Consider the following 22,345-nt stretch of genomic DNA (forward strand, 5'->3'; position numbering starts at 1 on the left):
GTGAAAAGAGAGTCCAAAAGGAACACGACTACTAAGAATATGCTAAAAATAATGCTAGAAAGTCTTTCTTGGGGAGTTATATACTGTTCTAGGTCTCCACAGGTGTATGGGCAAAACAGACCAGAACTGTCAGGACAAACCCATGGCTTTTATATAATCTGTAGTTGTCTAAACATATCCACATCAGTGAATTTTGGCTGCAGAAGTGATGGGGGATTTGCAGTCCTTGCTATAAGTAGATAGTGGGTTTTTTCCTGATACTTATTATGTGAATTATAACATCAGTGGGGAAACATGCTTGATTAAGTCTCCTCTCCTGTCAGAACAACTCCAAGGAAATAATATGAGGCTCGAGGCTGAGACCATCATGTCAAACAATCAAGACTTAGTATAGGGGCACCAAAAGTTCCTATATTATTGTTGCCTAAGTTTTCCCATTATAAAATATTCCAGTTTTTTCACAGAGATTCAGAAAGGGTCAGACTTGCAGTTAGGATAGAGCTGCTTGATGTCTCTGAAAAAAACAACAAATTAGTTCAGAGTTGCCTGTGCCCTGTAATGAAAAAACTCAAACCCATTCTTTCTATTTTATTATGACCTGTAGAACTTGCCTGATGTTTCTGAGCATGTGCTGCCAGCTGATCACTCCCCAGCCGCTTCAGGGGCTGTGACAAAGGGAGTGGGTTGTCCAGGTCTCTTTACTACAGACAAACCCTAAAGAAGCTGGACAGGGAGACTGATATGTCTGCCCACAGAAACCCCTGTGTGATTTGCTAAGTGTCATGAACCAGGGCTCAGATGGTACCTTGAGTTATTCATGGAGACTGAGAAGCTCTTGGTCTAATCCACTGATATACCATGCTGAATTCAGTCTCAGCTACAGACTATCCCTACATTCTGCCTCTGGCGACGTTTCACAGCAAATCATGGAATCAGGCTCTGCATCTCAAAAGTGGCTGCAGTGGATTCACACCATGGTTTGGTTACATGGAGCTGTGCTACTGCAGAGGCTGCTCCAAGGAGGACAATCTGTCCAAATGCAGTTCACCTCTTGCTTTGGACATGGCCAAATTATATCCTACATCTTGATTTTCAGCTGAGAAGTGACTTGCTTGCATTTTCGTGAAATACGACATCCCCCTTTCTCTTTTCCCCTACTCCTGAGCATGTAGCATTGAATATACCCCTATGGCCAAGTTCAACAAATTATCAGCCAGAAATTTTAATCAGATATTTAATCTTTCAACCATGTAAGTGAGATTTTGTGTTTACAGTGGCAGTAGGCCAGCTCAGCCTCAGAGAAAAAGATTGTTAGTAGTGTCCTTGAAGCTGGGGAGCCAGAGAGCAGTGACTCCACTGAGCAGGTCTGGCTGACCTGCAGCTGAAAGGCAGCTGTAATCACCACATCAGTACCTACAGCACTGTGTGCTTACTGAGCAGTGGAAAGCCAAGGAAATTATTATCGTCTTTGGAATATTGCTGCTCTGTGCATTCAAAATTATTTAGTACAATAAAGAAAAGAACTAAGCTTTGGTGACAGGAGGCCAGAGCAGATTAAATTCTAACACACTCTGCTCCTGAATTTGCCAAATCCTGGAGTAATGGGAAGCATCTTCCTAGACCAAGTGCCAGTAGAGAAGTTAATGAATCTTCCTGTTTTGAAAGTTTCTTTCCTCATACAGATGCCTTGGACAGATGCATGCCTAAGTGTAGCCATATGCACATTATTCATTCCTGTTTGTAAGGATCTCATCTGATGCTGCAAAGCAATACATGAACAAGTTGGTTTTCATAATGTTAACCCTGAAAAGCGTGTTGCAAAGTAGAATATGTGAAGCACTTTTCAGTCTTACTTGGTGATCACCTTTATGACTGGAAGCTAGAAGTCCACTATTCTGACATTTATTTTGCTTTGTATAGTCATGGAAGGTTTATATTCAAAATATTCTTATGTTATGTCCAAGACCTGAATGCTTTAAAAAGCTGTGAGGATTTGGTTGTCACCAGGGTCTGGGTGAGGTGGCATAGGATGAATTTCTCATTTGCTCTAAGTACAAACCTGAGCTCTCTGAAGCAACTAAGCAACCCCAGATTAGAACAGGAATCTTGACTTCACCATTCAGATTTCTCACATAGAAATGTGAAACCCTGTGGGGAAAAAAATCTTATTTCCTCAGTGCAGATGTGTCTGCAATCAGTGATTCGTGTCAGCCCATCAGTAGTCCCAGTGGTGAAAGAGCAGTTTGGGAGGCATTATAGTTCTGTACAAGGAGCCTAAAATTTATTTACCTTGACTATTTGCTTGGCATTTTTCTGGTAGCCATATGAAAAGTGGATGCTAGGAGATAAGTTTGGATTGTTTATACTTCATTAGAGTCTGAAGAGGTTATACCACTATGTACCAGGGTCAAGTTTTAGCTCCTTGTTGAACTCTCTGACTCTTCACTGGAGATGCAGACAAATTCTGCCCAAGATAGGGATAGTTTTCAGGAAAGGTGTGTATATAGCTCCTGTGTCACAGATTGACACAACCTTTGTTATTTCTAAGTAAAACATGCCACTTTATGGTCTTCCAAAATGTAAATGCTTCCTATGACTTTGATTGCTACAGTTTAATTGCAGTTGTTGTTCACATAACTTGCTTAATATGATTAATGTCATAACAAGTCTGCGGACATTCCTCAGTTCTTTACCTTGACAGTGGAACAATACTGGTGACAAAGTGCAGGTTAGGGCATAATGGATCTCTCTTTTTTCAAGGAATTACCTAAGGGTGCTTACAAAGAATCCAGTTTTGGCATTCACTTATTGGATAATTTAGTTCATCTTTATTTCCAACAGGATCATTTGATTTCCCTGTAGCACTGTGAGACATGTTGCTTCTGAAATAAGCTGGCTAGCACATCTACTCTCTACAAAAAACTAACCACCCAGTGGGGAGAAAAAAGTACAGAGCATATATTGACAATAGGCGTACTGTGTATCAGAATAGATGTCCTTTTGTTCAGGCCAGTATCTGATGGGAAAATGAAATATGGCCTGTACATTTATATCTAGTAGGGATAATAAGTATGAGAGATGGATCAATTTGGATTGAGGCCAAGACACTGAAGTGAAGCCGCTTTAGTGGCATTGACAGATGATGTCCTTGTCAATAGATAGAAAAATAGCCATCCATTTTCATCCTCCTGGATCTTTCATCAACATTTTATATTCTTGACCTGAAGATACTCCTGTTTCACTTCAGAGTGTTAAAAGTGGGACAGGGTAATGTGACAAATGGCCAGGTCCCTCTTGAAGGGATGGCAGTGACTGCTAGATGTAGAAAGCTGTTTCTGCTGTAAGACAGCAGCACTTATCAAGTCTCCCAAGGATCAGTTCTCTCACTTCTGCTATTCAGCATGTTCCTGCCAACCGGATGATGTTTCAACTCTTGGGACACCCAGATAGTTCTGATCCACCTTCTTGTGGTACTGTTCTGCTCTTTAGTTAATGTGACCAAGGAGACTTTAATCTGGATGAGAGCAGTACATAGATTAGAGCTATTGGCTGAAAGCTGAAGCCTGTCATGATCCAGAAAATATTGACAGACTAAAGTTTTTTTGAAGAGCTCGTATGAGATGTGCTCCTCTTGGTGGGAGGCATGAACCAGAGTTGGTCAGTCACTCCCATGCACTAAGGGTGCTCTTGTGCTCCTCATTGTTCTCAGAATCTTAGGCACCACTGAACTGAAGGAAGCCTTGTGACTGGACTACAAGAGAGGAACACACAATATCCTTGATCATCACTAGCCCACAGTGGTTTTAGCTTTCTGTGTCAGTGTATAACTGCGCTCACCATTTGGAAATTTTAATTTTATCATTGAAAAACATCCCACACTGCAATTTCACCTAACATTTCTCATTTTATATATCTAATGGAAAGAAAGAACTTTCATTTTTACTCTTTCTTTGCAGCTGCATTTTATGTATTTCGAAAGTATTTTCACATCTTCCCTCTGGACTAAACAAGCCCATATTTTTGTCATTTTTCCTCTATAAGTCATGTTGTCTAAACCTCTGATTATTCATGACTTTTCCCAGTGTGTCCAAGTCTTTTATGAAATGTCTGTTCAATATGGGCACAGTTTTTTACAGATGCCTTCTAGATGCTGAGCAGAGTGAAGGGATTTCTTTTAGTCTTAAATAAAATATTCCCTTCTAAAAATCCATCTAATATAATTTAGATGAGTTTTCTACATTAACGTCATAAAGTTGACTCACCCTTTATGTGTGGTCCCCCACATCCTCTAGTTCAGTTTTGGAAGAACTGTTGTCTATTCAGTTCTTCCCTGCACTTGCATTTTGTCTGAACATGCCTTTCTAGCTGTAGTACTTTACTGCAGTCCTTACTGATAATGTTATTTTAAACACTGTTTCTTCGATGTGTAAAGATCTTTTGAATTCTGATCTAACCTCCTAAATGTTTCCAGCATCTTCCAAAAAGAGAGAAATCCTGATATTTTCCAAGTTTTAATAAAAATGTTGACCCAAGATGGAACCCCTGTGGAATTACAAAGAAACTTTGCAGTCTGGCAGTGACTTGTTCCCAGCTACTTGCTCAGTAAAGTTTTCCAAGTGGCTGAGCACCTGCTTTACAATAGTTTTGAGCTCATGTTTTCTTATAATTTCCTTAGGAAACTGTCACATGACACAGTATCAAAAGCCTTGCTAGCATCCAGATATGTGACATCAGCTCACAAAGACCCATATCCTGCTAGACAGGAAAATTGAGTTAGGCTTAAGGGAGCTAGTGTTTGTTTGACAAAATCATGCTCCTGTGCAGCTATTATCTCCTAAGTTGTTTGATTGTCATCTGATCTTCTGGCTATATAAATGGCTATACTATACTATACATGTAGGGCATTATGCTCTATTATTTTTCTGGAAATTAAAATAAAGAACACAGGCCATGGTTTGTGGACTTCTTATTAAAAAAAAAAAAAAAAAGTGCTATGTTTGCTCTTTTTTTGGTACTCTATAACTTCTTCCATCTATCTGGAGTTTTTGGATCACTGATATTGAGTCCAAATTTGTTGTAGTGGATTTAATCAAGTGAAACCCGTTTGACAATATGGGTCAATATGGGTTACCTCCATAAGAGGCAACAATCTAGCATTTTCTACTTTACCCCTGACTAATGGTGTATTAAAAACTTTTAACAAATTATTTTTTTGCCACTGGAGTTAACTGCAGTCAGCATTTGTTCACTGTTCATTCTATTTAGTGAAGACCAAAATAAAAAGAACTAACTTGGATCAATACTCTTGCAGAATAATGCTTCATTTTTACTTTGCCTTAACATTTCTGGTTTTCTCTCTATGGCAAGTGATGCTCCTTACAGCTATGCTCAGTAATGTGCTGTGTATTTTACTTTCTTTTTTATTCTTATAGAGAGGGCTATTGAAAAGGTTTAGCAAGAGTAATGAACAGTTCTATCTGGAGCTGTTCAAGATATTTTCTCCCACTCTGACAGTCATTGGTCTGGCTCCAGTTATTCATGCCTGTGCCACTTCCTGGCCAGGCTACAGCAAGGCAGAAAGCCTTCAGTGAATCAACGTGTGCAGAAACTGGTCCTGCATTTTCTCAACAGCTGAGGCTATTCCAGATTTGTCATATTTGTCCTCTACTCCTTTGAATGGTGTCCAATCAGAATTTGAATCAAATTCATGTTTTTATGAACTATCTCTATGTCCTCTTGGCCTGAGTGGGGAGCTTAAAAAGGCATGCAGTTAAGCTCTGTGACAAAAGTTGTGGTCAAAGATCCTTTAACAGGACCCTGATAAGGAAGGGAAAACTTAACAGAACGCAGGAACTTTTCAGGTCTTGACCAGTGGTGGGGAATTAAATGGGACCTCTCCAAAAGCTGATCTTACAGCTCTCCACTGTTGGCACCAGTGACACTTTCTGTATTGCATCTGTCTTTGTGCCTATATCTATATTACCTTTCCCTGCACATTTTCTGCTGTAGGAAGAGGGAGACATTCCTGAATGCATCACTGCAAGAGGCTCAGATACTCCCATGACAAATTATTGGAGTGTGTACGGAATTAAATAGGATAAATAAACTTTAATGCCAGCATTTTAGCATGAGTATGATTTTGCTTTGTTATGTACAGCTATTGTCACATAGTGAACAATTTTGGTAAAGTGGAAAAATTCTCAGATTATTAGTTTGATCTTGGTACTCTGCCACAAGACTGATGGGAATTTGGGGCTTTGTTCTGGGAATGGGAATGGTGGGCAGGCGTAGGAGGAATATGAGGAATCAAGGCTTATTGGTTGAAAAGACAGAGATTAAGATTAGCGGTTTATGACACATGAGAAATCTCAGCAACATTTCAATTTATCTATCTTTCTTTTTGTCATTATCAAAAGGAAAAGAGCACCAACAGGCTCACTAAGTGACTGTCAAAATCTTCAGACCATTTCAATGGGGCTTGTGCCGAGGGCTACTGCAGACCCTCACCGGCTTCTGTGCCCATGTGGATCCAGCTGCCCGAGATGCTGAGGGAAAGCACGTACCATCACTGTCATCCCCAAATGTGCCTTAGCAGCTGCAAACCCAGCCAGAGGCCTGGCCAGCCAGCCCCACGTGGGTGACAGCCCTGAGGACCACCAGCATGCTGGGGAGAGCCCTGAACCCACAGTGTCAGATCAAGACAAACTGCACATGATGTGGTCGGGATCTGGCACAGTGTCCCCCAAGTTGGCACTTCTATCTGAAGACCTCCACATCGAAAATGGAGAACCAACTGTATTGAGGACAAGCAAACATCATAGGGAACTTTTTTCTAGCACAATGCCTGTCATTTGACTCAGTTGCTCTGTAACATCTCCCTTGTTTTCATCGCTGACAGACAAAAGAGGAGCAGCTCCAAAGATTTCTCAAGGCTTTTTTTCAGACTAAGATGGACACAGGACCCAAGTAATCATCCTTAGAGGTTTACGTCATCCTCTGGTGACTTGCCCATCAAAATAGAGCCTGCTTCAAAGAAATGACATAGCCCCCTCCATGGCAAAGAGCATGCACTGGGAGAGAGCTCTTGGATTTCTGACTGCTTCACAGCACACGTCCTTGACTCAGAAAGATTCCAGCTTTCCAGAAGCCCTTCAACTATTTTTTTGTTTCATTTTCCCAGTGCCCACCAGATTAGAACACAGCTTGGCAATGTCACTAGAAGAAAGAGAGAGAGAAAAGAAAAGGACAAAAAAAAACAGCTGCCAGTGTTTCAACTACAAACACTGTTGGACAGGTTTGTGAAATTTGCCATAAAAGTACTACAGACAGAAATGTTCTTTTCTTTGTATGATTTTTGGAAAGTTTCAAATTTCAACTGGTACTGTGTGCAAAATCAACAGGTCTGTGCAAATACATCTGGGTCAAGATTGACAGGTGGGAAAAGCTTGCAAGACCCTGTCAGAGCCACAGAGATCTCTGCTCTGTGTGTGTGCCAATGGAAGAAATCCTGCACTTGCTTCACAAAGATAAGGGTCTTTTACAGCAAAATGAAAACAAGGAATCAAAGGGTAAGAATCAGTCCTCTGGTATCTCATCCTGTGTGTGACTTGATCAAGGGATATTCGTGACTCCCAGCATCATAGACAGGATGAGAAGGGAAAGTGTGGGATGCTCAGTTTATTCCCTTGATGCTGCCTGTAGGCAGGAGAGGAACTTTAATGGACACTCATGATTTAACAGAAAATGGTGCTAAGCCTCATATTTCTAACCTAATTTGTGACATTCTCTTAAGCATCAGGATATTTTTAATTATTGTTAGAATGGGCCTGTTCCCTGCATCCTCATGCAGCAGCCCACAGGAACATATATTCATGATTTCCACTGCAAACATGAAGATGGAAAAACTGAGATTATCATAAAATCACATGATTCTGGGAGGCACAGCTGTAAGAACTAAAACCAGAATCTAACAGCAGTTTTGATTTAGCTGGAATAATAGACAGTGCCAGCACTGTTTATCTTGAACTGTTTATCTGTTTATCTAGATCTATACCTTTCTATATGTTTCTAACTTACCCTAGTTGCTCTTCTTCTAAGGCTCACTGTAAAACTTAAATATATGGAAGCATCTATTTCAAACAGGCAAAGTTGTTAGCTCTTCTCTGTTCCTCTTCCTTAACAAAGATTATTTGCATCAAGTGGCTGTAAAGTTATGTCGTATGCATAGCATTGGACCTATGGTTTGACAGTGTTTTTTGTCTTAAGAAAGACTGGCAGAAGGACTGTGTGATGCTATCATGAAAAAAAAAGGCTGTTTTAAAATTTTTGCTAGAGTTTCAGGAGAGGAGCACTCAAGAGACACTTGCTCACACTCGTTGTACGTGATTAACTCTGATCTTTGATGTGTTCTAGTGGTTTCCAGAGAGAAACACTTATCCATGTCTGCTTAGACTCCAACCTGGCCATTTCCTTCTATTTCTGTTCTGGCCCTGGGTGTCCATCATCCTCCACTTCTTGTTCCTGTCCATCTGTAAAACTCATAAGGCTAGATTTAACACAGTAGTGTACACAGGCAAATGATGACTTGGAAGTGCTTGAAAGAAGGGATGTGCTTCATGATTCAAGTGTTTGTGTTGTTTCAGCAGAAAACTCTGACAAAGAGAGTCCTACACATGGAAAAAATCTGTCAGCTTTTCCACAGAAAAGCCTATTCTCTTGTGTTATGACCTTTAGAACAAAATGTAGAAAATCCTGTGAAGGCTTCACCTCTGTGTTTTGACTGAGCCATATTTTTAAAAAATCTATAAGCAAAGCCTGAATTTTAAAAAATACTAGTGAGCTTTCAGTCAAAATGGTGCAAACAGCACAGTCTTTATCACAGTGAACTCCACAATCATCACATCAAGTCTTAGGAATATTTTGATATTTTGATTTTTATAACCAGTGATGTACCTAAATTAGGAGGAAAATTCAGCTACTTTCACAGTATAGAGGTGAGGAGAAAAAAGGGGTTCCTGCCCAGTGTTTATGGAGCTGGCCTAAGGAAGCGGAACCAGGGTGTAGTACTTGCTACAAGAAATCCTCAAGATAAAAATGCCTAAATATCCAGAGTGATAACTCCAAACATGATTCTACTGCTACTGTCAATGCCCTAAAACTATCTAAAAAAGGACTGTCTTTAGAAAACGGCCGTCTTCTTTTAGATGAACTTAGAGTCTTCCCTTTTAAACCATGGCTTAAGCTCTAAACGTGCAGAGCTTAAATCAAAGTCCTCTCCTGGGTATTTTTTCTGACTGGGGGAGGTAGCTAGAACTGAAATGCTTAATGGTCTGCATGCCTCATACAGATGCTGTAGGTGCCTAACTTTGGGCTATAGATATACCTAAAAACTCAGTGGATTCTTAGCCAACAGCTAAGCCACCAACCACCTTTTCAATGTCTCCCAGTAAGGGTCTTAGAATCATGCCATTTGACCATTTAGCAGTAAATTCAGGTCTTGTATTTCACAGTACTGTTATGGGTCCTGTCCCTTGATTTGAGGTTGTTCATTTCATCACAGCTATTCTATTATTTTGAGTTTAATCCTCACCAAGAGCTTTAGCACTGTTACCCATCATCTTCCTCACACTCATTATTGTATCTACCAACTGCACCCAGACATCACTAGGCTGAGTTGTACATGTCAAGCACATGGTGGGAGGATCAAGCCAATACCTCCTAATTAGACACAATTTTCAGTGCTTGTGAAGAAGAAAAGTAATTTGTAGTTGTTCACATTACTGTGGCACTTCGAAAGAGCATATAGGTGGCTTTCTGATACATCTTGGTACAACAAGATGCTTCTAGTAAAGCAAGACACCTGATGGGGGTCATTCAGGAGATCTTGAAAGACTGTGCAAGGGGCACATTTTATGATATGTTAAAAATATTGACTCTTTTCCCCCCGCCCTTTTCTTACTAGCAATTAGGCTGGCAGATCAACTCTTTCTGGGTGAACTGGTGTGGGTTCAGGCTGCTGGACAATGTGGTCTTTGCCACTGCTGTTTTCTGCTCTCATTATTTTTGTGAGTTCCATAATGATAATGGATAACCTTGCCTAGCCTAGTATAAGACAGACAGAGTTAGCTTCATCCTTAATGATTTCCAGTAAGGCCTCAGTGGAATTCCACAAGGGAATAATCACACAGAAAGCGAATCTGAATGCAATGGTCCCCAGAACTTTCAGATCAGGGAGACCTCCTTGGAGCCGCTGGGTGATTAGTTCAGTTGTGCACATTGGGGTGATAGAGAAACTAACTACATGGATGTGAGGGAATGTCCTGCTGCATGAGAAAAAACAATGCCCAGAGGAAAACTGAGATAGTGCCTTCATGCCTGGCACTCTCTCCTCAGACAGAGAGTGATCTTGCTGCTGATAGAAGCGTACCTGTGTGATAACATCCTTCCCGGGCAAAGCCTAAGGATATAGTCACCCCAGGCAGGCCACCAAAATTTGCAGCCCAGTGGGAAATATCTGCCTCCGGCATGAGAAGGCTGCTTGCTTACTTCCACGGGGGCAGGGGAGGAGGGGTGGGAAAGGAGCCCCGTGGGAGCCGCAAATAATAAATAACCATTTCAGCTGTTGCAGCAACAGCAAAATAGACCCCGGGAGGACAGACGGGGCGGAGGAGGGGGTTACAAGCAAATGCCCGGATTTCGGCGGCCGCCTGGCTGCCCTTTGGCCATGCTCCGGGGCCGCAGGACACGGGTGTCCCCCGCAGCACACGAGTGTCCCCCGAAGGACACGGGTGTCCCCCGCAGGACACGGGTGTCCTCCGCAGGACACGGGTGCTCCCCGCACGACACGAGTGTCCCCCGCAGGACACGGGTATGCCCCGCAGGACACGAGTGTCCCCCGCAGGACACGGGTGTCCCCCGCACGACACGGGTGTCCCCCGCAGGACACGGGTGTGACCCGCAGGACACAGGTGTCCCCCGCAGCACACGGGTGTCCCCCGCAGCACACGAGTGTCCCCCGCATGACACGGGTGTCCCCCGCAGGACATGGGTGCTCCCCGCTGGACACGGGTGTCCCCCGCAGGACACGGGTGTCCCCCGCAGGACACGGGTGCTCCCCGCAGGACACGGGTGCTCCCCGCAGGACACGGGTGTCCCCCGCAGGACACGGGTGCTCCCCGCAGGACACGGGTGTCCCCCGCAGCACACGAGTGTCCCCCGCAGGACACGGGTGTCCCCCGCAGGACACGGGTGTCCCCGCAGGACACGGGTGCTCCCCGCAGCACACGGGTGTGCCCCGCAGGACACGGGTGTCCCCGCAGGACACGGGTGTCCCCGCGGGGCTCGGGCGATGCCGGGTCGGGCCCGGCTCCGCGGCGCTCCTGTTGTTGTTGGTGCGGCGCAGGAACTTGGCAGGGGCGCGCAGCCGGTCCCCGCTTCGGGTCCCACAGGCAGGAAAAGTCTCCCAGCCTGCGGAGGAGACAGCCTGGCTGAAAGAGCCCCGCCAGCTCTGCTGCAGATAAGTTAATGTACACAGAAGGGACGTAAATTACCACGACCCTCAGCAGCAGGACATTGGCCAGGGCCTGTCAGGAGGAGGACAAGCGCCGGCGAGCCCCGCGCCTCGCTGACATTTACCTCCAGATAGAGCCGCCGCTGCCCGGCGAGGAAGGACCTGGTGGAGCCAGGGCTTCCTTGAAAACAGCTGCCTGTCCCTGACACCTACAAACTAATGCGGTTTTAATCAGGGGAATTAACGGAGGGCGGTGCACTGTTTTCCCAAACGATTTGCATGGGGACGGCAGCCTTTTCCCCCTCCGCCGCCTCCTCCGTGGCTCCACTGCCATTTCCCTTATGTTTCTTTATCTGAGCTGATTTTTTTCCTGCCCCCCCGGTTCCCCCCCCACTGCGGGGAGCCAGACGTGCCTTCATCTCCACCTCCCGAGCCCTGACGACACTCACCTCCCTGTTTACACACTGACATCACACTGCAGCCTCCCTCCCGCCCAGAAATAGCCCCTGGGAATGAAGCAAACAGGAAAAGGCCACTGCTGTTGCCTCCTTCGTAGCTACAGCCACATCATCCATTTCAGGGACTGCACCCGCATGGAGCGATGCAGGGGCGGTGGGGTCCTGGGCCATCCTCTCAAGCCCCATGTCACCCTTGTGACATCAAATCACACAAGGTGCCCGACTGACAGACTCTGCTTGGCACAGGGATGGCAGACCTGAGAAAGGATAACTGCATCAAGATAAAAGAAGGAGTCAATGGGAGGGCCAAGGCCGGACACCAAGTCTTCTGCTTCAGCCATTACACCATGCTTCTTCACAAAAATATATTTTTCTCTCTCTCCTTCCTTGTGTTTAATTTCCTTCATGAAGGGACACAGTTAAACTAAAAGCCAGGTATCCTGAATGGACAATGGGAACAACAACGGGAAAATGTCTGCGAGGTCACCCTCAGTTATTCCAAATAGCATCTCGTAATCCACACACAGCCCATTAATTTCAGCAGGACTCCTTGTGTGGTAAGCTCCTACCCGAGATGTGTGTGGGAGGCTCATTTGGGCCCATGGAGATTTCATTATTATTGTAAGCTTCAGCTTTAGAAGGCTCCGAGGGACAGCGCTTTGCTCTCGCTCTTAGGGAAGAGGCAGGCTTAGTCCGGCTGATTTCTGTGTCTTTAACATACTGCCTGCCCTTGCTTCCATGAGCTCTGCTCTCTTGTGTTTGTTACTTACTCTGTCTGGACACCTGGCAGCAGTCACTACCGTGGCTGTGCTCACTAGAATTATGCTGGATTGTTTAGGCTGAATAAGTGTCCCTAAATGCATAACTTATTTTCTCTGGCTTTGGAAAAGCAATTGCGTAGCAGCAAGGAATGGCTAAATTTAGGGAGGCCAGAAAGCAGGTGCTGTGCCCAGAAAGACCTTTTTGCTTTTCAGTTTTCTCCCAGAGATGCTAGGTACTGAGCATGATTCTCTTGGACCAGCCTGTCAAAATCCATTATGGTTGGTTTCACAGGCATATCTGGACATGGAGTTGGAGAGAGCAAGCACAGAAGGCTCTTGCCCAAAGCCTTTATAACCTGTGTTAGAGACAGCAAGTATGTACAAAGATCACATGAAAACACTGCTTTTCTGATAATTAATTTTTTAAAAATGTATTTACTGAGGACAATATTTCCATTGGTTTCTCATAAGAACCACCATTCCCATCCACATTTTGAAAGGCAGAGTCTGTGCATAATCATGGCTGTGTCCTAAGGGGTGACTTGGGAACATTTCTGGAACAGCCATTTCCCCAAAGCAGTCTGCCACCACAGCCTGCTAACACCATGCAAGCTCTCAGTGACACAGCACACAGCATGGGACACACACTCTCCAAGCTAAAGCAGCACCCTTTGTTGGGGCCCTCTGCCATTGCCTTTTCCCTTCTGGCAAGGAGTGACAGGAGAGCTGCAGCCCACCATGTGCCTTCTGCTTCCCTCCCAAAAGAACTATGAAGAACAACAAAAGTTGTCTGAGGAAGGCCAATGGCAGACAAAATACATGGACTGTAGAAGTCAGGCTGCAAGCACTTTACAATATGACTAGTTTTAGGATACTCCAGCATGAAAGAAGCTGTGTAAGTAGTATGGATAGTAAAAGATAGAAGTGATATGCCTACCATTCTGAGTGAAAATACCCTCTAAACTGGTTGCTTGCTGCCCTGCATATCATTATGGCTTGAAAAAAGTAATGACTTTTAATCAAGGAGCCAGTCAGAGGATTGATTCTCTTTCCTGTCAGTGCAGTACCTCATGATATGTCTTGGACAAGAAGGCTGCTCCAGTGGATGTATACTTCTTTTTTTTTTTTTTTTTTTAGCTTTGTTGGGTTTTTTTAAAAGTTTATTATTATTGTTATTGTTATTGTTATTGTTATTATTGTTATTATTGTTATTATTGTTATTATTATTGTCTTGTTTAGTTTTTGTCTTTTGTATGTGTGTGTGTTTTAAATTTTTTTCTGCACTGTAAATAAAAGAAAAACTAGCAGTAAGATGTAGAAGCAGGTTGATAACCAGGTATACTTTTAACAGAGACCTCTCTTCCATTCTAACTTACACATGCTGGGCAAAGGATAGAAATATCCTTGACCTTGATGGAATTATTCCAGCATCACCTGTTGTAATGTCTTTTCTAGGGTTGTTATAGGGTCAAAGTGTGACCAGCTTTTAAGGTTTTGGTTGTGACAACAACCTTTCTGCTCAGGAGGGGATGAGGGTAGATCCCCATGGGAGTCCAGGAGTACAACATAGCCAGATGGCCAAATCCTCTCCCACCTCCAGGAACTGTTCAACATCCATCCTTGGAAAAAAGAAGTGGTTGGGGTCTGTTCTCTGATGTGTTCCTTCAGCTCCTAGAGAACAGAGGAATACAGGCTGCTCTGCTGCAAGACAAAGAGTGAATAAAACAGCAGCCATTCCCTCTGTGTGTGTGCCAAAGGACAGGAGCCTCCAGTGCCTCCGTTGCTCCATCTGAAGATGTGGCTTCCCCAGAGAGCCGGAGTGTGTGAGCTGTGGCATGGCAGGCTCCACAGCCTGATGCATGTTTTCATCTCTTCCTGCACAGAATGCCCCCTGTGTTTTCTTCCAAAATACATCCACGTTCTTGGCACTGGAAATCTTTTATCTTTATGCGTTGTTTTGAGCACACCCACTGCTTCCTGACTTAAAGCGGTTATGGCATAGACAGAGATTTATGGACATCAGATAGTGGTTTTCTTAAAGCTGCTTTAAGCCTGATTGTTCTTTTGGTGGACATGACACAACTGGGCTTCATTTAGATAGAAAATAAATATCAGCTTTCCCAAAGCAAACATGTTTGGAGCAGGAAACTAGACTATGAATGAATGTATCTTGAATGCTGAGGGGCTAGTGGAAAGGACTGGTGCAATTTTGGTTGGAGCAAATGCTGGTTTTGATACCAGAGGGGCTAAAATCTGATTCTAATTTGGGGGAGCATGCCTAGCTTCATGGCAGGTGCCAATAACTTCAAAACAGGACCATAGCCATTGCAAAATAGCTCCAAATGGCACTTTCTCAGTCCATCCACAACATCAGAAGTAAGGAAGAGGATAGATAGTACAAAAGAGATTTCCTTTTGGGCCCAGCTCCTACAACTGCTTCACCCTTTCTCCTGTGCTCAGTGAGGACCATCCCCCCAATACTGCAGCCCAGCAGGACTCCTGCAGGCTGGAGAATCCAGCCTCACATTTTTTGGTGATCTGTTGCTGTGTTCATACCCTTTCAGTGCACTTTATTTCAAAACTCTGTTCTTTCTTGTTTTAAAATGGGACTTCTGTAGTGAGTCACCCCTAAAATACCCAGTGGTATGTAAACATGCCCAAGCTCTCCTGAAAGAAGGAATCCCAGCTTTTTATACTGCAAAAGACACCCTGATGAGATGCTGGTCCACATGTGTGCCTAGATGTCCAGGCATTTTCCTTCAGAATGCAGAGGCCAGGGTATAGTTTTCCACTAGTGTAAATGCAGATTTTGACACACAGGTGCTGAGGGATTTGAGGAGGTATCTCTGATTCAGAAAAAAAAAAAAAAGTTGTTTGACTTTACATAGATGGTCTCTGGCTTCCTTCAGGGATGCTCCCCCTTTCCCCCAGCCTTGCACTTTGAATAAGCATCCAGAGGCTTGGAAGCTTATCCAGACTTATCCAAATCTCTTTGAAGCAATGGATTAAGGCAGGAACCCTGGGACCCAGGCCAAGAAAACTCAACAGCACAAGTCAGTGAGAAACCAAGAGTCTGTCCAGGGGAGCTGGCTAAGGAAAAATGAAGAAGTCCATCCCAGGAAGGCGACAGGAAGGGATCATCTGTCTGGGGAAGAAGGGTTCCATGGGGAGCTGAGTGAGGGGAATGAGAGAGGGAGAAGGGCATGAGCCAGACTGGGAGGGCTGGGAGAAGGCTCACTGTGGTAGGCTCAGGCCCCAGTTGCCTTAAGCCAAGCCTGCCTTATGGGTCTGTGACCCTGGCTGCAAATCTTGCACAAAGGAATTATGATGGGAGGCTTCTGGTGCTCTCTGGCAGTGGCTGCATCAGCAACACTGGTGGAGCAGCCTGTTATCCTAGGATAGATTACCCTGTGGGAGACATGACAAAATCTTATGAAATTATAAATGGTCCTAAAGAAGAAGACCAGAAGGTTTATATTCACCTTGTTCCATGGTAAAGGATAAGAGGACATTTAATGAAATACTGATACATGGCAAAATAAGAGCTGATGAAAGGAAATCCTTACAGATACAGCATAGTCTAACCTGGTGTCATTCTTTGGAACAAGACACCACTCAGTCTACAAGTCCTGAGGGACTGAACACAGAGTGAGATATATGGACAAGTAGCAGGGTTTTACCAATCCATTGTATAAAGATCAATAAAGGGAGTGGGATTGCCTGACAGTTTGTTATAGTCTTTGCTCCTTTTTTCTTTTCTGGGTGGATCAAAATATTGTCAGTAGACCATGGTTTGAACTGAGAAAGGTAGACTGAACAAACCCAAGACATGGTGGGGGGCATAAGTTGAGCAAGAAGGGCAGAGGCAGCAGGAAAGGGGGCTGGTGGTTGTCTTAGCTGTCCTGCAGTCCAGCAGCCCCATGCCCTGGCACCCATGTCTTGCTGAGGGCTGTGACAGAGCCTCGACCACCCAGAATGTCTCCCAGAGCAGGAGTTACCCTTTTCCAGACACCTAGTTTGTTGTTGTCAATGTTTGTTTGGCCTTGGTTTTATCTTGGCTGTTTCGTTCATCTTTACTTGTGATGGTTTATTTTTGCTACCCAAATTAACCAAACAACAGGCAATTAGGCTATTTTACTGAGTAAATATATGCATGTCCCGTTCCTGGGCTTCCAAAAATGGGTGGGAGCAGAAGTAATATTATTGATTTACAGATTTTTTCTAACAATTGATGTGGTTGTGACTGAGGCTGGCAACAGTCTTAAAGCAGAGAAGCTCAAGTAATTTCAGAGCAGAGTTACAGCTCACAAGAATTGATACAAATAAGAACTCAGCTTTGAAAGCAAAGACTGTTTTTCAATTTTTACTCATTTCTTAACTGATATGAAGACTTTTGAACTACCAGAGCTGCACAACACCCTCCCCTATCCTGCTGTAGCATGAATTTCAATTTGTTAATTGTTCCTGAGTTTAGTTTGCAGGTCATGGAGGAAAAAGACATCTGCTAAAATCAGCACTTCAGACTCCTGTGGTACTTTTGAAACCTGGGCAACCCCTCAGCCTGTTCTCCTCTTCATCCATTATTTTTTTCTTTTTCTCAACACCCCATGTGCAACAAGGAGTAGAAGAGGGAGCATAGAGCTGATGGGCTTCTCTGTAGTGCACTTCTTGGGAGATGAGAAGGCCTTGAAATTGCTAAGGAAAAGCTAGTCAGGCAAGAGCTTGCCGACAGCTCAAAGACCCATGTGATTTGTTTTAAGCAAAGAGGAGCTATCACCTGGTGGTTCAGTGCTTACTGCATCTACCAAGTATCAGGAACAGCAGCACAACAGTAATATGAGAGGGAGGGAGGGTGCTAAGAGGGGAAGTGACAAGTTACTTCCAAATATGAAGGGAAAAACATTCAAAATGTTTATCTTAGAACTATTTTTTCTGGTTAATGTTTAACTTTTCACTTTTCCAAAGTAATGTTCTTGTTATCAGTTCCATTGCTGAAGGTCACATATAGAATAAAAGTCATATCTTAAACGTGAATAAATAACACAAGCAGAAATTAATTGAGTGCAAGTGACTCATGTGACATTTAAGGTTTTCTTTACCTACCAATGTAAGCAAATGGTGTAAGCATGTCCCTTTTTGTCCCATGAGCTGAAAAGAAAGCAAGTGAGCCAGAAATGACCTATTGTGCCACAAATGCACTCGAGCTCCATTAGAAAGGCTCTCGTCCTCAAATCTAGCTATTCTGGGAAGCAAACAACTGTAGAATGAAGGGGATATCAGTGCCCAGGCAGGGGACATGCTTGAGGGCAGGGGAAGGCTCCCCACTAATGGGGAGCACTGGGAGGGCCTTTCAGTTGCATTTTGCTGTAGCAAATGACTGCTGTGATTTTGACTGATGTTGGGAGCTCTCTGATAGGAATCCAAGGGATGAAATCCAAATGTTTTTGAGGAATTCGGGACCAATAAATCAATCATTTTATTAAAGCAAACAAACACTATATATATGGTTTGTCTCCCGTGTTCTAGAGTCTCAAGAGCTTTATGTGCATGGAGGGATCATCCACTAAGGGAATTTGTTCATGTAAAGGGGAAGTTAACTGGAAATAGCAAAGAGTGTCCTTCAGATTTCTTTTATGTTTAATCCCTAACAGTGTTTATGGACTAAAGTAGCCCTACTGTTTCATAAAGGAGAAACAGGGATAAAAAAGAAGAAAATGCTGCCACATAAGGATTTGCAACGCAGTTACCTGGCTCACTGATGTGGCTCATAAATACACATTTGAATTGCACAGTCTGTAGGAACAAATATTAAGAAACTTCTCTTTCATTGCAAAGATATTAATTTCTAATCCAAGATCCAGATATTGGGAAGGAAAACCCCTGCTTTACAATGACCAAGGTTTAATTGTCTTGATTTTATCAATTATTTGCACATTCCAGAGCAAATCCTCTGTTGTCGAGCAGTTGTTTCCTGTAGAAGGCATAGAAGCAGCAACTACTAGTCTTGTAGATTTCAGTGAGTCCAGATCTTTTCTAAGATTACTGCTGAGACAATTCCTGAGATGGTTGTAAATAATTTGACAGGATTTATTTATCCAGGTTCTTTGGTACTCTTTATTGTGCTCTACTCTGTTGATAAAACCAGACAGTTTTAAGGAAAAAGAGAATGTAGAAAGCAGTACTATCAAGCAATCTACTTTCTAGATAATTTATGATCTCCTGTCCTCACAGTACAGTAGAATCATAGAATTTTTTAGGTTGGAGAACACCTCTAATATCATCAAGTCCAGATGTTAACCCAGCACTCCCAAGCCCACCATTAAACCATGTCCCCAAGCACCACTTCTATATGACTTATAAATAGTTCTAGGCATGGTGATTCCACCACTTCTCTGGGCAGCCTGTTCCAATGCTACGTTTTGATGGTCTCACTCTCATTTAGGTTGGTTTGCAGGGGATCTGTGTCTGATGAAGCATTTGCCTGAATCAGATTAAAACCCTTGTGTATTGTGTGTTGGGGATCCCAGCTCATGGAGAGCTAGCAGAGCAAAATGTCAGTGCATGGAAGAGAGGCCATTCTGGGTACATCTCTCATTTTAGGGAACACTGTTTTCCCCACACCTGGGAAATAACATAACTTGCTTTGCTGCTGGTGTGAGGACTGCTCCCACAGGTACACTGCAATTATGGCCCAGTCTTCACATCTCCCAAAGGGTAGGATTGGCTGAGCCTCAGAAGTTTTGAAGGCTTGGAAATGGACTGTCAGAGCATTCAAATGACCCATACACTTCTTAATAGCAATTACCATTTTTCTAAAGGAGTCTCATTTTACTTGACCTTTTGCTCTGTAATCTGCAAAGTTAAATCAGTAAATTAAAATCCAGCTTTGATGTCAAAGAGTTGTGGTAGACTCCTGAAAAGGAAAGCAGCTATCACAAACAGATTATTTTTTTTTTTTTTTTAGGAAATAAACATTGGCAAAAAGACAAATGAGTTGCTCTGTTTCTCCTAATGTGAGTCAAGTTTAATTTTTAAGCTGATAATAGTAATAGTGCTGCAAAGTCTCAGAAATATAAACTCCAAAGGAAGGAGAGCACTTTCTTCAGCAGTAGATCTCTCACAGACAACACTTGGACCTCTGCAAGAAACTTGGAATGTGGAGGATTGTAGAGGGTGGCTTCTTTGCTTTTCTAAGACCATTACCAAGCTTGTGCTAAAGCACAGAGAACCATCCTCAGCAACATGGTAACATTTCTCTTTCTGAACAGGAAATACTGTTTTGCCTACCTCAGCTCTCAGACAAGTTTTATTTTCCCCGTCTTGCAAGAAGTATATCTCTTTTTTCTAGACCAGTATCTAGAAACAGCTTCTTTTGGCATAGGCTCTGATTTCTGAAGAGAAAAGGGCTGTTCAGAGCTGATGTTGTGGTCCAAATCACTGTCTATCACACTTCCCTGCTCTATTTTCACTTTTCTCATGTAACATCACATCATCTCACTTAATACATTTGTTTCTGATTACAGGCTGTGTATAATGGCCCAGCACAATGCCTTACAGTATGCTATGGCTTCATGCCATGGGAAAACATATTCGTAATTTTTATGACCCCAGTGCAGCAGTGATGCATTTTTTAAAAACCAGAAGAACATATAAAGGAATTATTTTGCAGCAGGATTAAGCATCATTACTCACAGCAGACATACACTTTGGAACTCATTAAGCCTGTGCTTTGTTATTCTTGGTATTTCAGAACATTTGCTTTAAGTGTCTCTTGGTTCTTTCTAATTCTGCCATATAAAATCCCTTAAAATTAGGCAGGACTAGTCCATAAAGCTCTTGATGTCAGATGTTGGGGCCAGATTTTCCCCTCCCTGTCAATTTAGAATGAATCTGCAGGCAAGGAATTTTTTTTCAGCTTCAGATGGTCCAAAAAATGCTGAAGAAATGATAAGAAAGGTGGTAAGGATCAGCAGAAGAGCAGAATGGGTAGATTACAGCAAATGAGTACACACAGCCTACAGTTCCCATTTCCATTCCATACAATTGAAAATTAAAAAATAAAACTGAGAAGAGCCTGGGTGGACAGAAGGATGGGGTGGGGAAGAAAATGTCAGAGCAAGCCCCTGGCTATTTGTTGTTTCATTTCACTCCGTGGAAATATGTCAAAATAAGGGAGAAGAGAAGAAAAGGGAACATTGAAATTTGATGGAGTGGGAGGATGTGCTTGAAAAATTCCATAAAATGTGTTTCCATTTTAAAGTCTTCTGTGCAGAAACAACTGCAACATTTTCATGGGTCCGTCTCATTATTTTTCAATCCATTTTCTGTGCTCTCAGAGGAAACAGGCTGAGACCAAAGCAATGCAAATGCTTCTCAGAGATGTGCTACTCATGGTCTAACTCCAGAAAACCTTCTGGCAATGAGACATGAAGATCAACATCAGCCTTGATGTAACGCCACTGACATCACTGGGACTGTGCTACGACAGAAGTTATTCCTCTGAGAGGAAGTTCTCTATTTTAAGATGAAGAAGCAGAACGAGAAGCAGAATCCGGTGAATGGGTCCATTCATGAGGATGGAAAGTTTTGGTAGGGTGGACCGAATCCTGAACTGTCATTGCTACTTTTTCTCCTCGGCCTCTGTCTCAGAGAGGTTTTGTAAGAAGTCATTCCATACACGCAGAGTAATTCCCCACTCAACATACCAGTGGCATTACCCGCCTCTGGCCTCCCACACGCTGTCATACCCTTATCAGGACACTCACACACATGCTAGTGCCAGGACCCTTTGGTAGCTTCATAAAAAAGCAAAGCCAGTCTTATGAGTCAGGATCTGGTAATGCTAAGTGCTGGAGAAAATGTGCACAAAGAGATAAGCACAAGGCTAAGGATAGTGCCTGCCTTCTGGGACTGCCTTTGCTTTCATGTTATCCAGAAGACAAAGTCGGGAACATGAAGATCTCTGTAGGCTTCTATTACTGGTCTGAAAGTCCCTAGGGCTTTACAGGATGACTGGGATGGAAGCTTTGAACCCAATCTGCCCAGAAGATCTTCCCCATATTTCTTGAAACACTTCCATATTTAAGAGTGTCAAATCTTCTTTACATACAAATTGACATTTGTTTGCTCGAAAGTCCATTTGGTGAAAGCCATGCTTCCCATGTGGTGAAGGAAAATCAGATGTACTCAACCACACTTCTGCTCCATCAGCTTTCTCTTGATTCTCACCTTACCGTGTCAACCACTTCATGCATAACAGCTTTTACTCAGCTATTTCATATATCCTAGGTCCAATCCTTTCTGTGGGTAGGAGTTTTTGGATAAAAGCTGTAAGTGAAAGTTGGAACATTAGCTTTTGAGATTTAGCCCAGGAAAAGAGAGTCTGTCCTAACTGAGCTGGCTTAGCCAAAATGAGGAGAGTTTCTTTTGCCTTCTTGTCTGACAAGAGAGCTTTTCCCAAGAATGGAAATCCTCTGCAGAGGTTCACACAGTGAGTGTGATTTGGGAAGACAAATAATATTCTGATACAATCATTGCCTCTTGTGTCCTAAAAAATGAAAATACTGGATAAGATCCCACCTCCTGGCTTTGAGCCTGTCAAGAATAGGATCTATTAG

This window comes from Lonchura striata, chromosome 1, assembly GCF_046129695.1.
Source record: "Lonchura striata isolate bLonStr1 chromosome 1, bLonStr1.mat, whole genome shotgun sequence".
Lineage (NCBI taxonomy): Eukaryota > Metazoa > Chordata > Aves > Passeriformes > Estrildidae > Lonchura > Lonchura striata.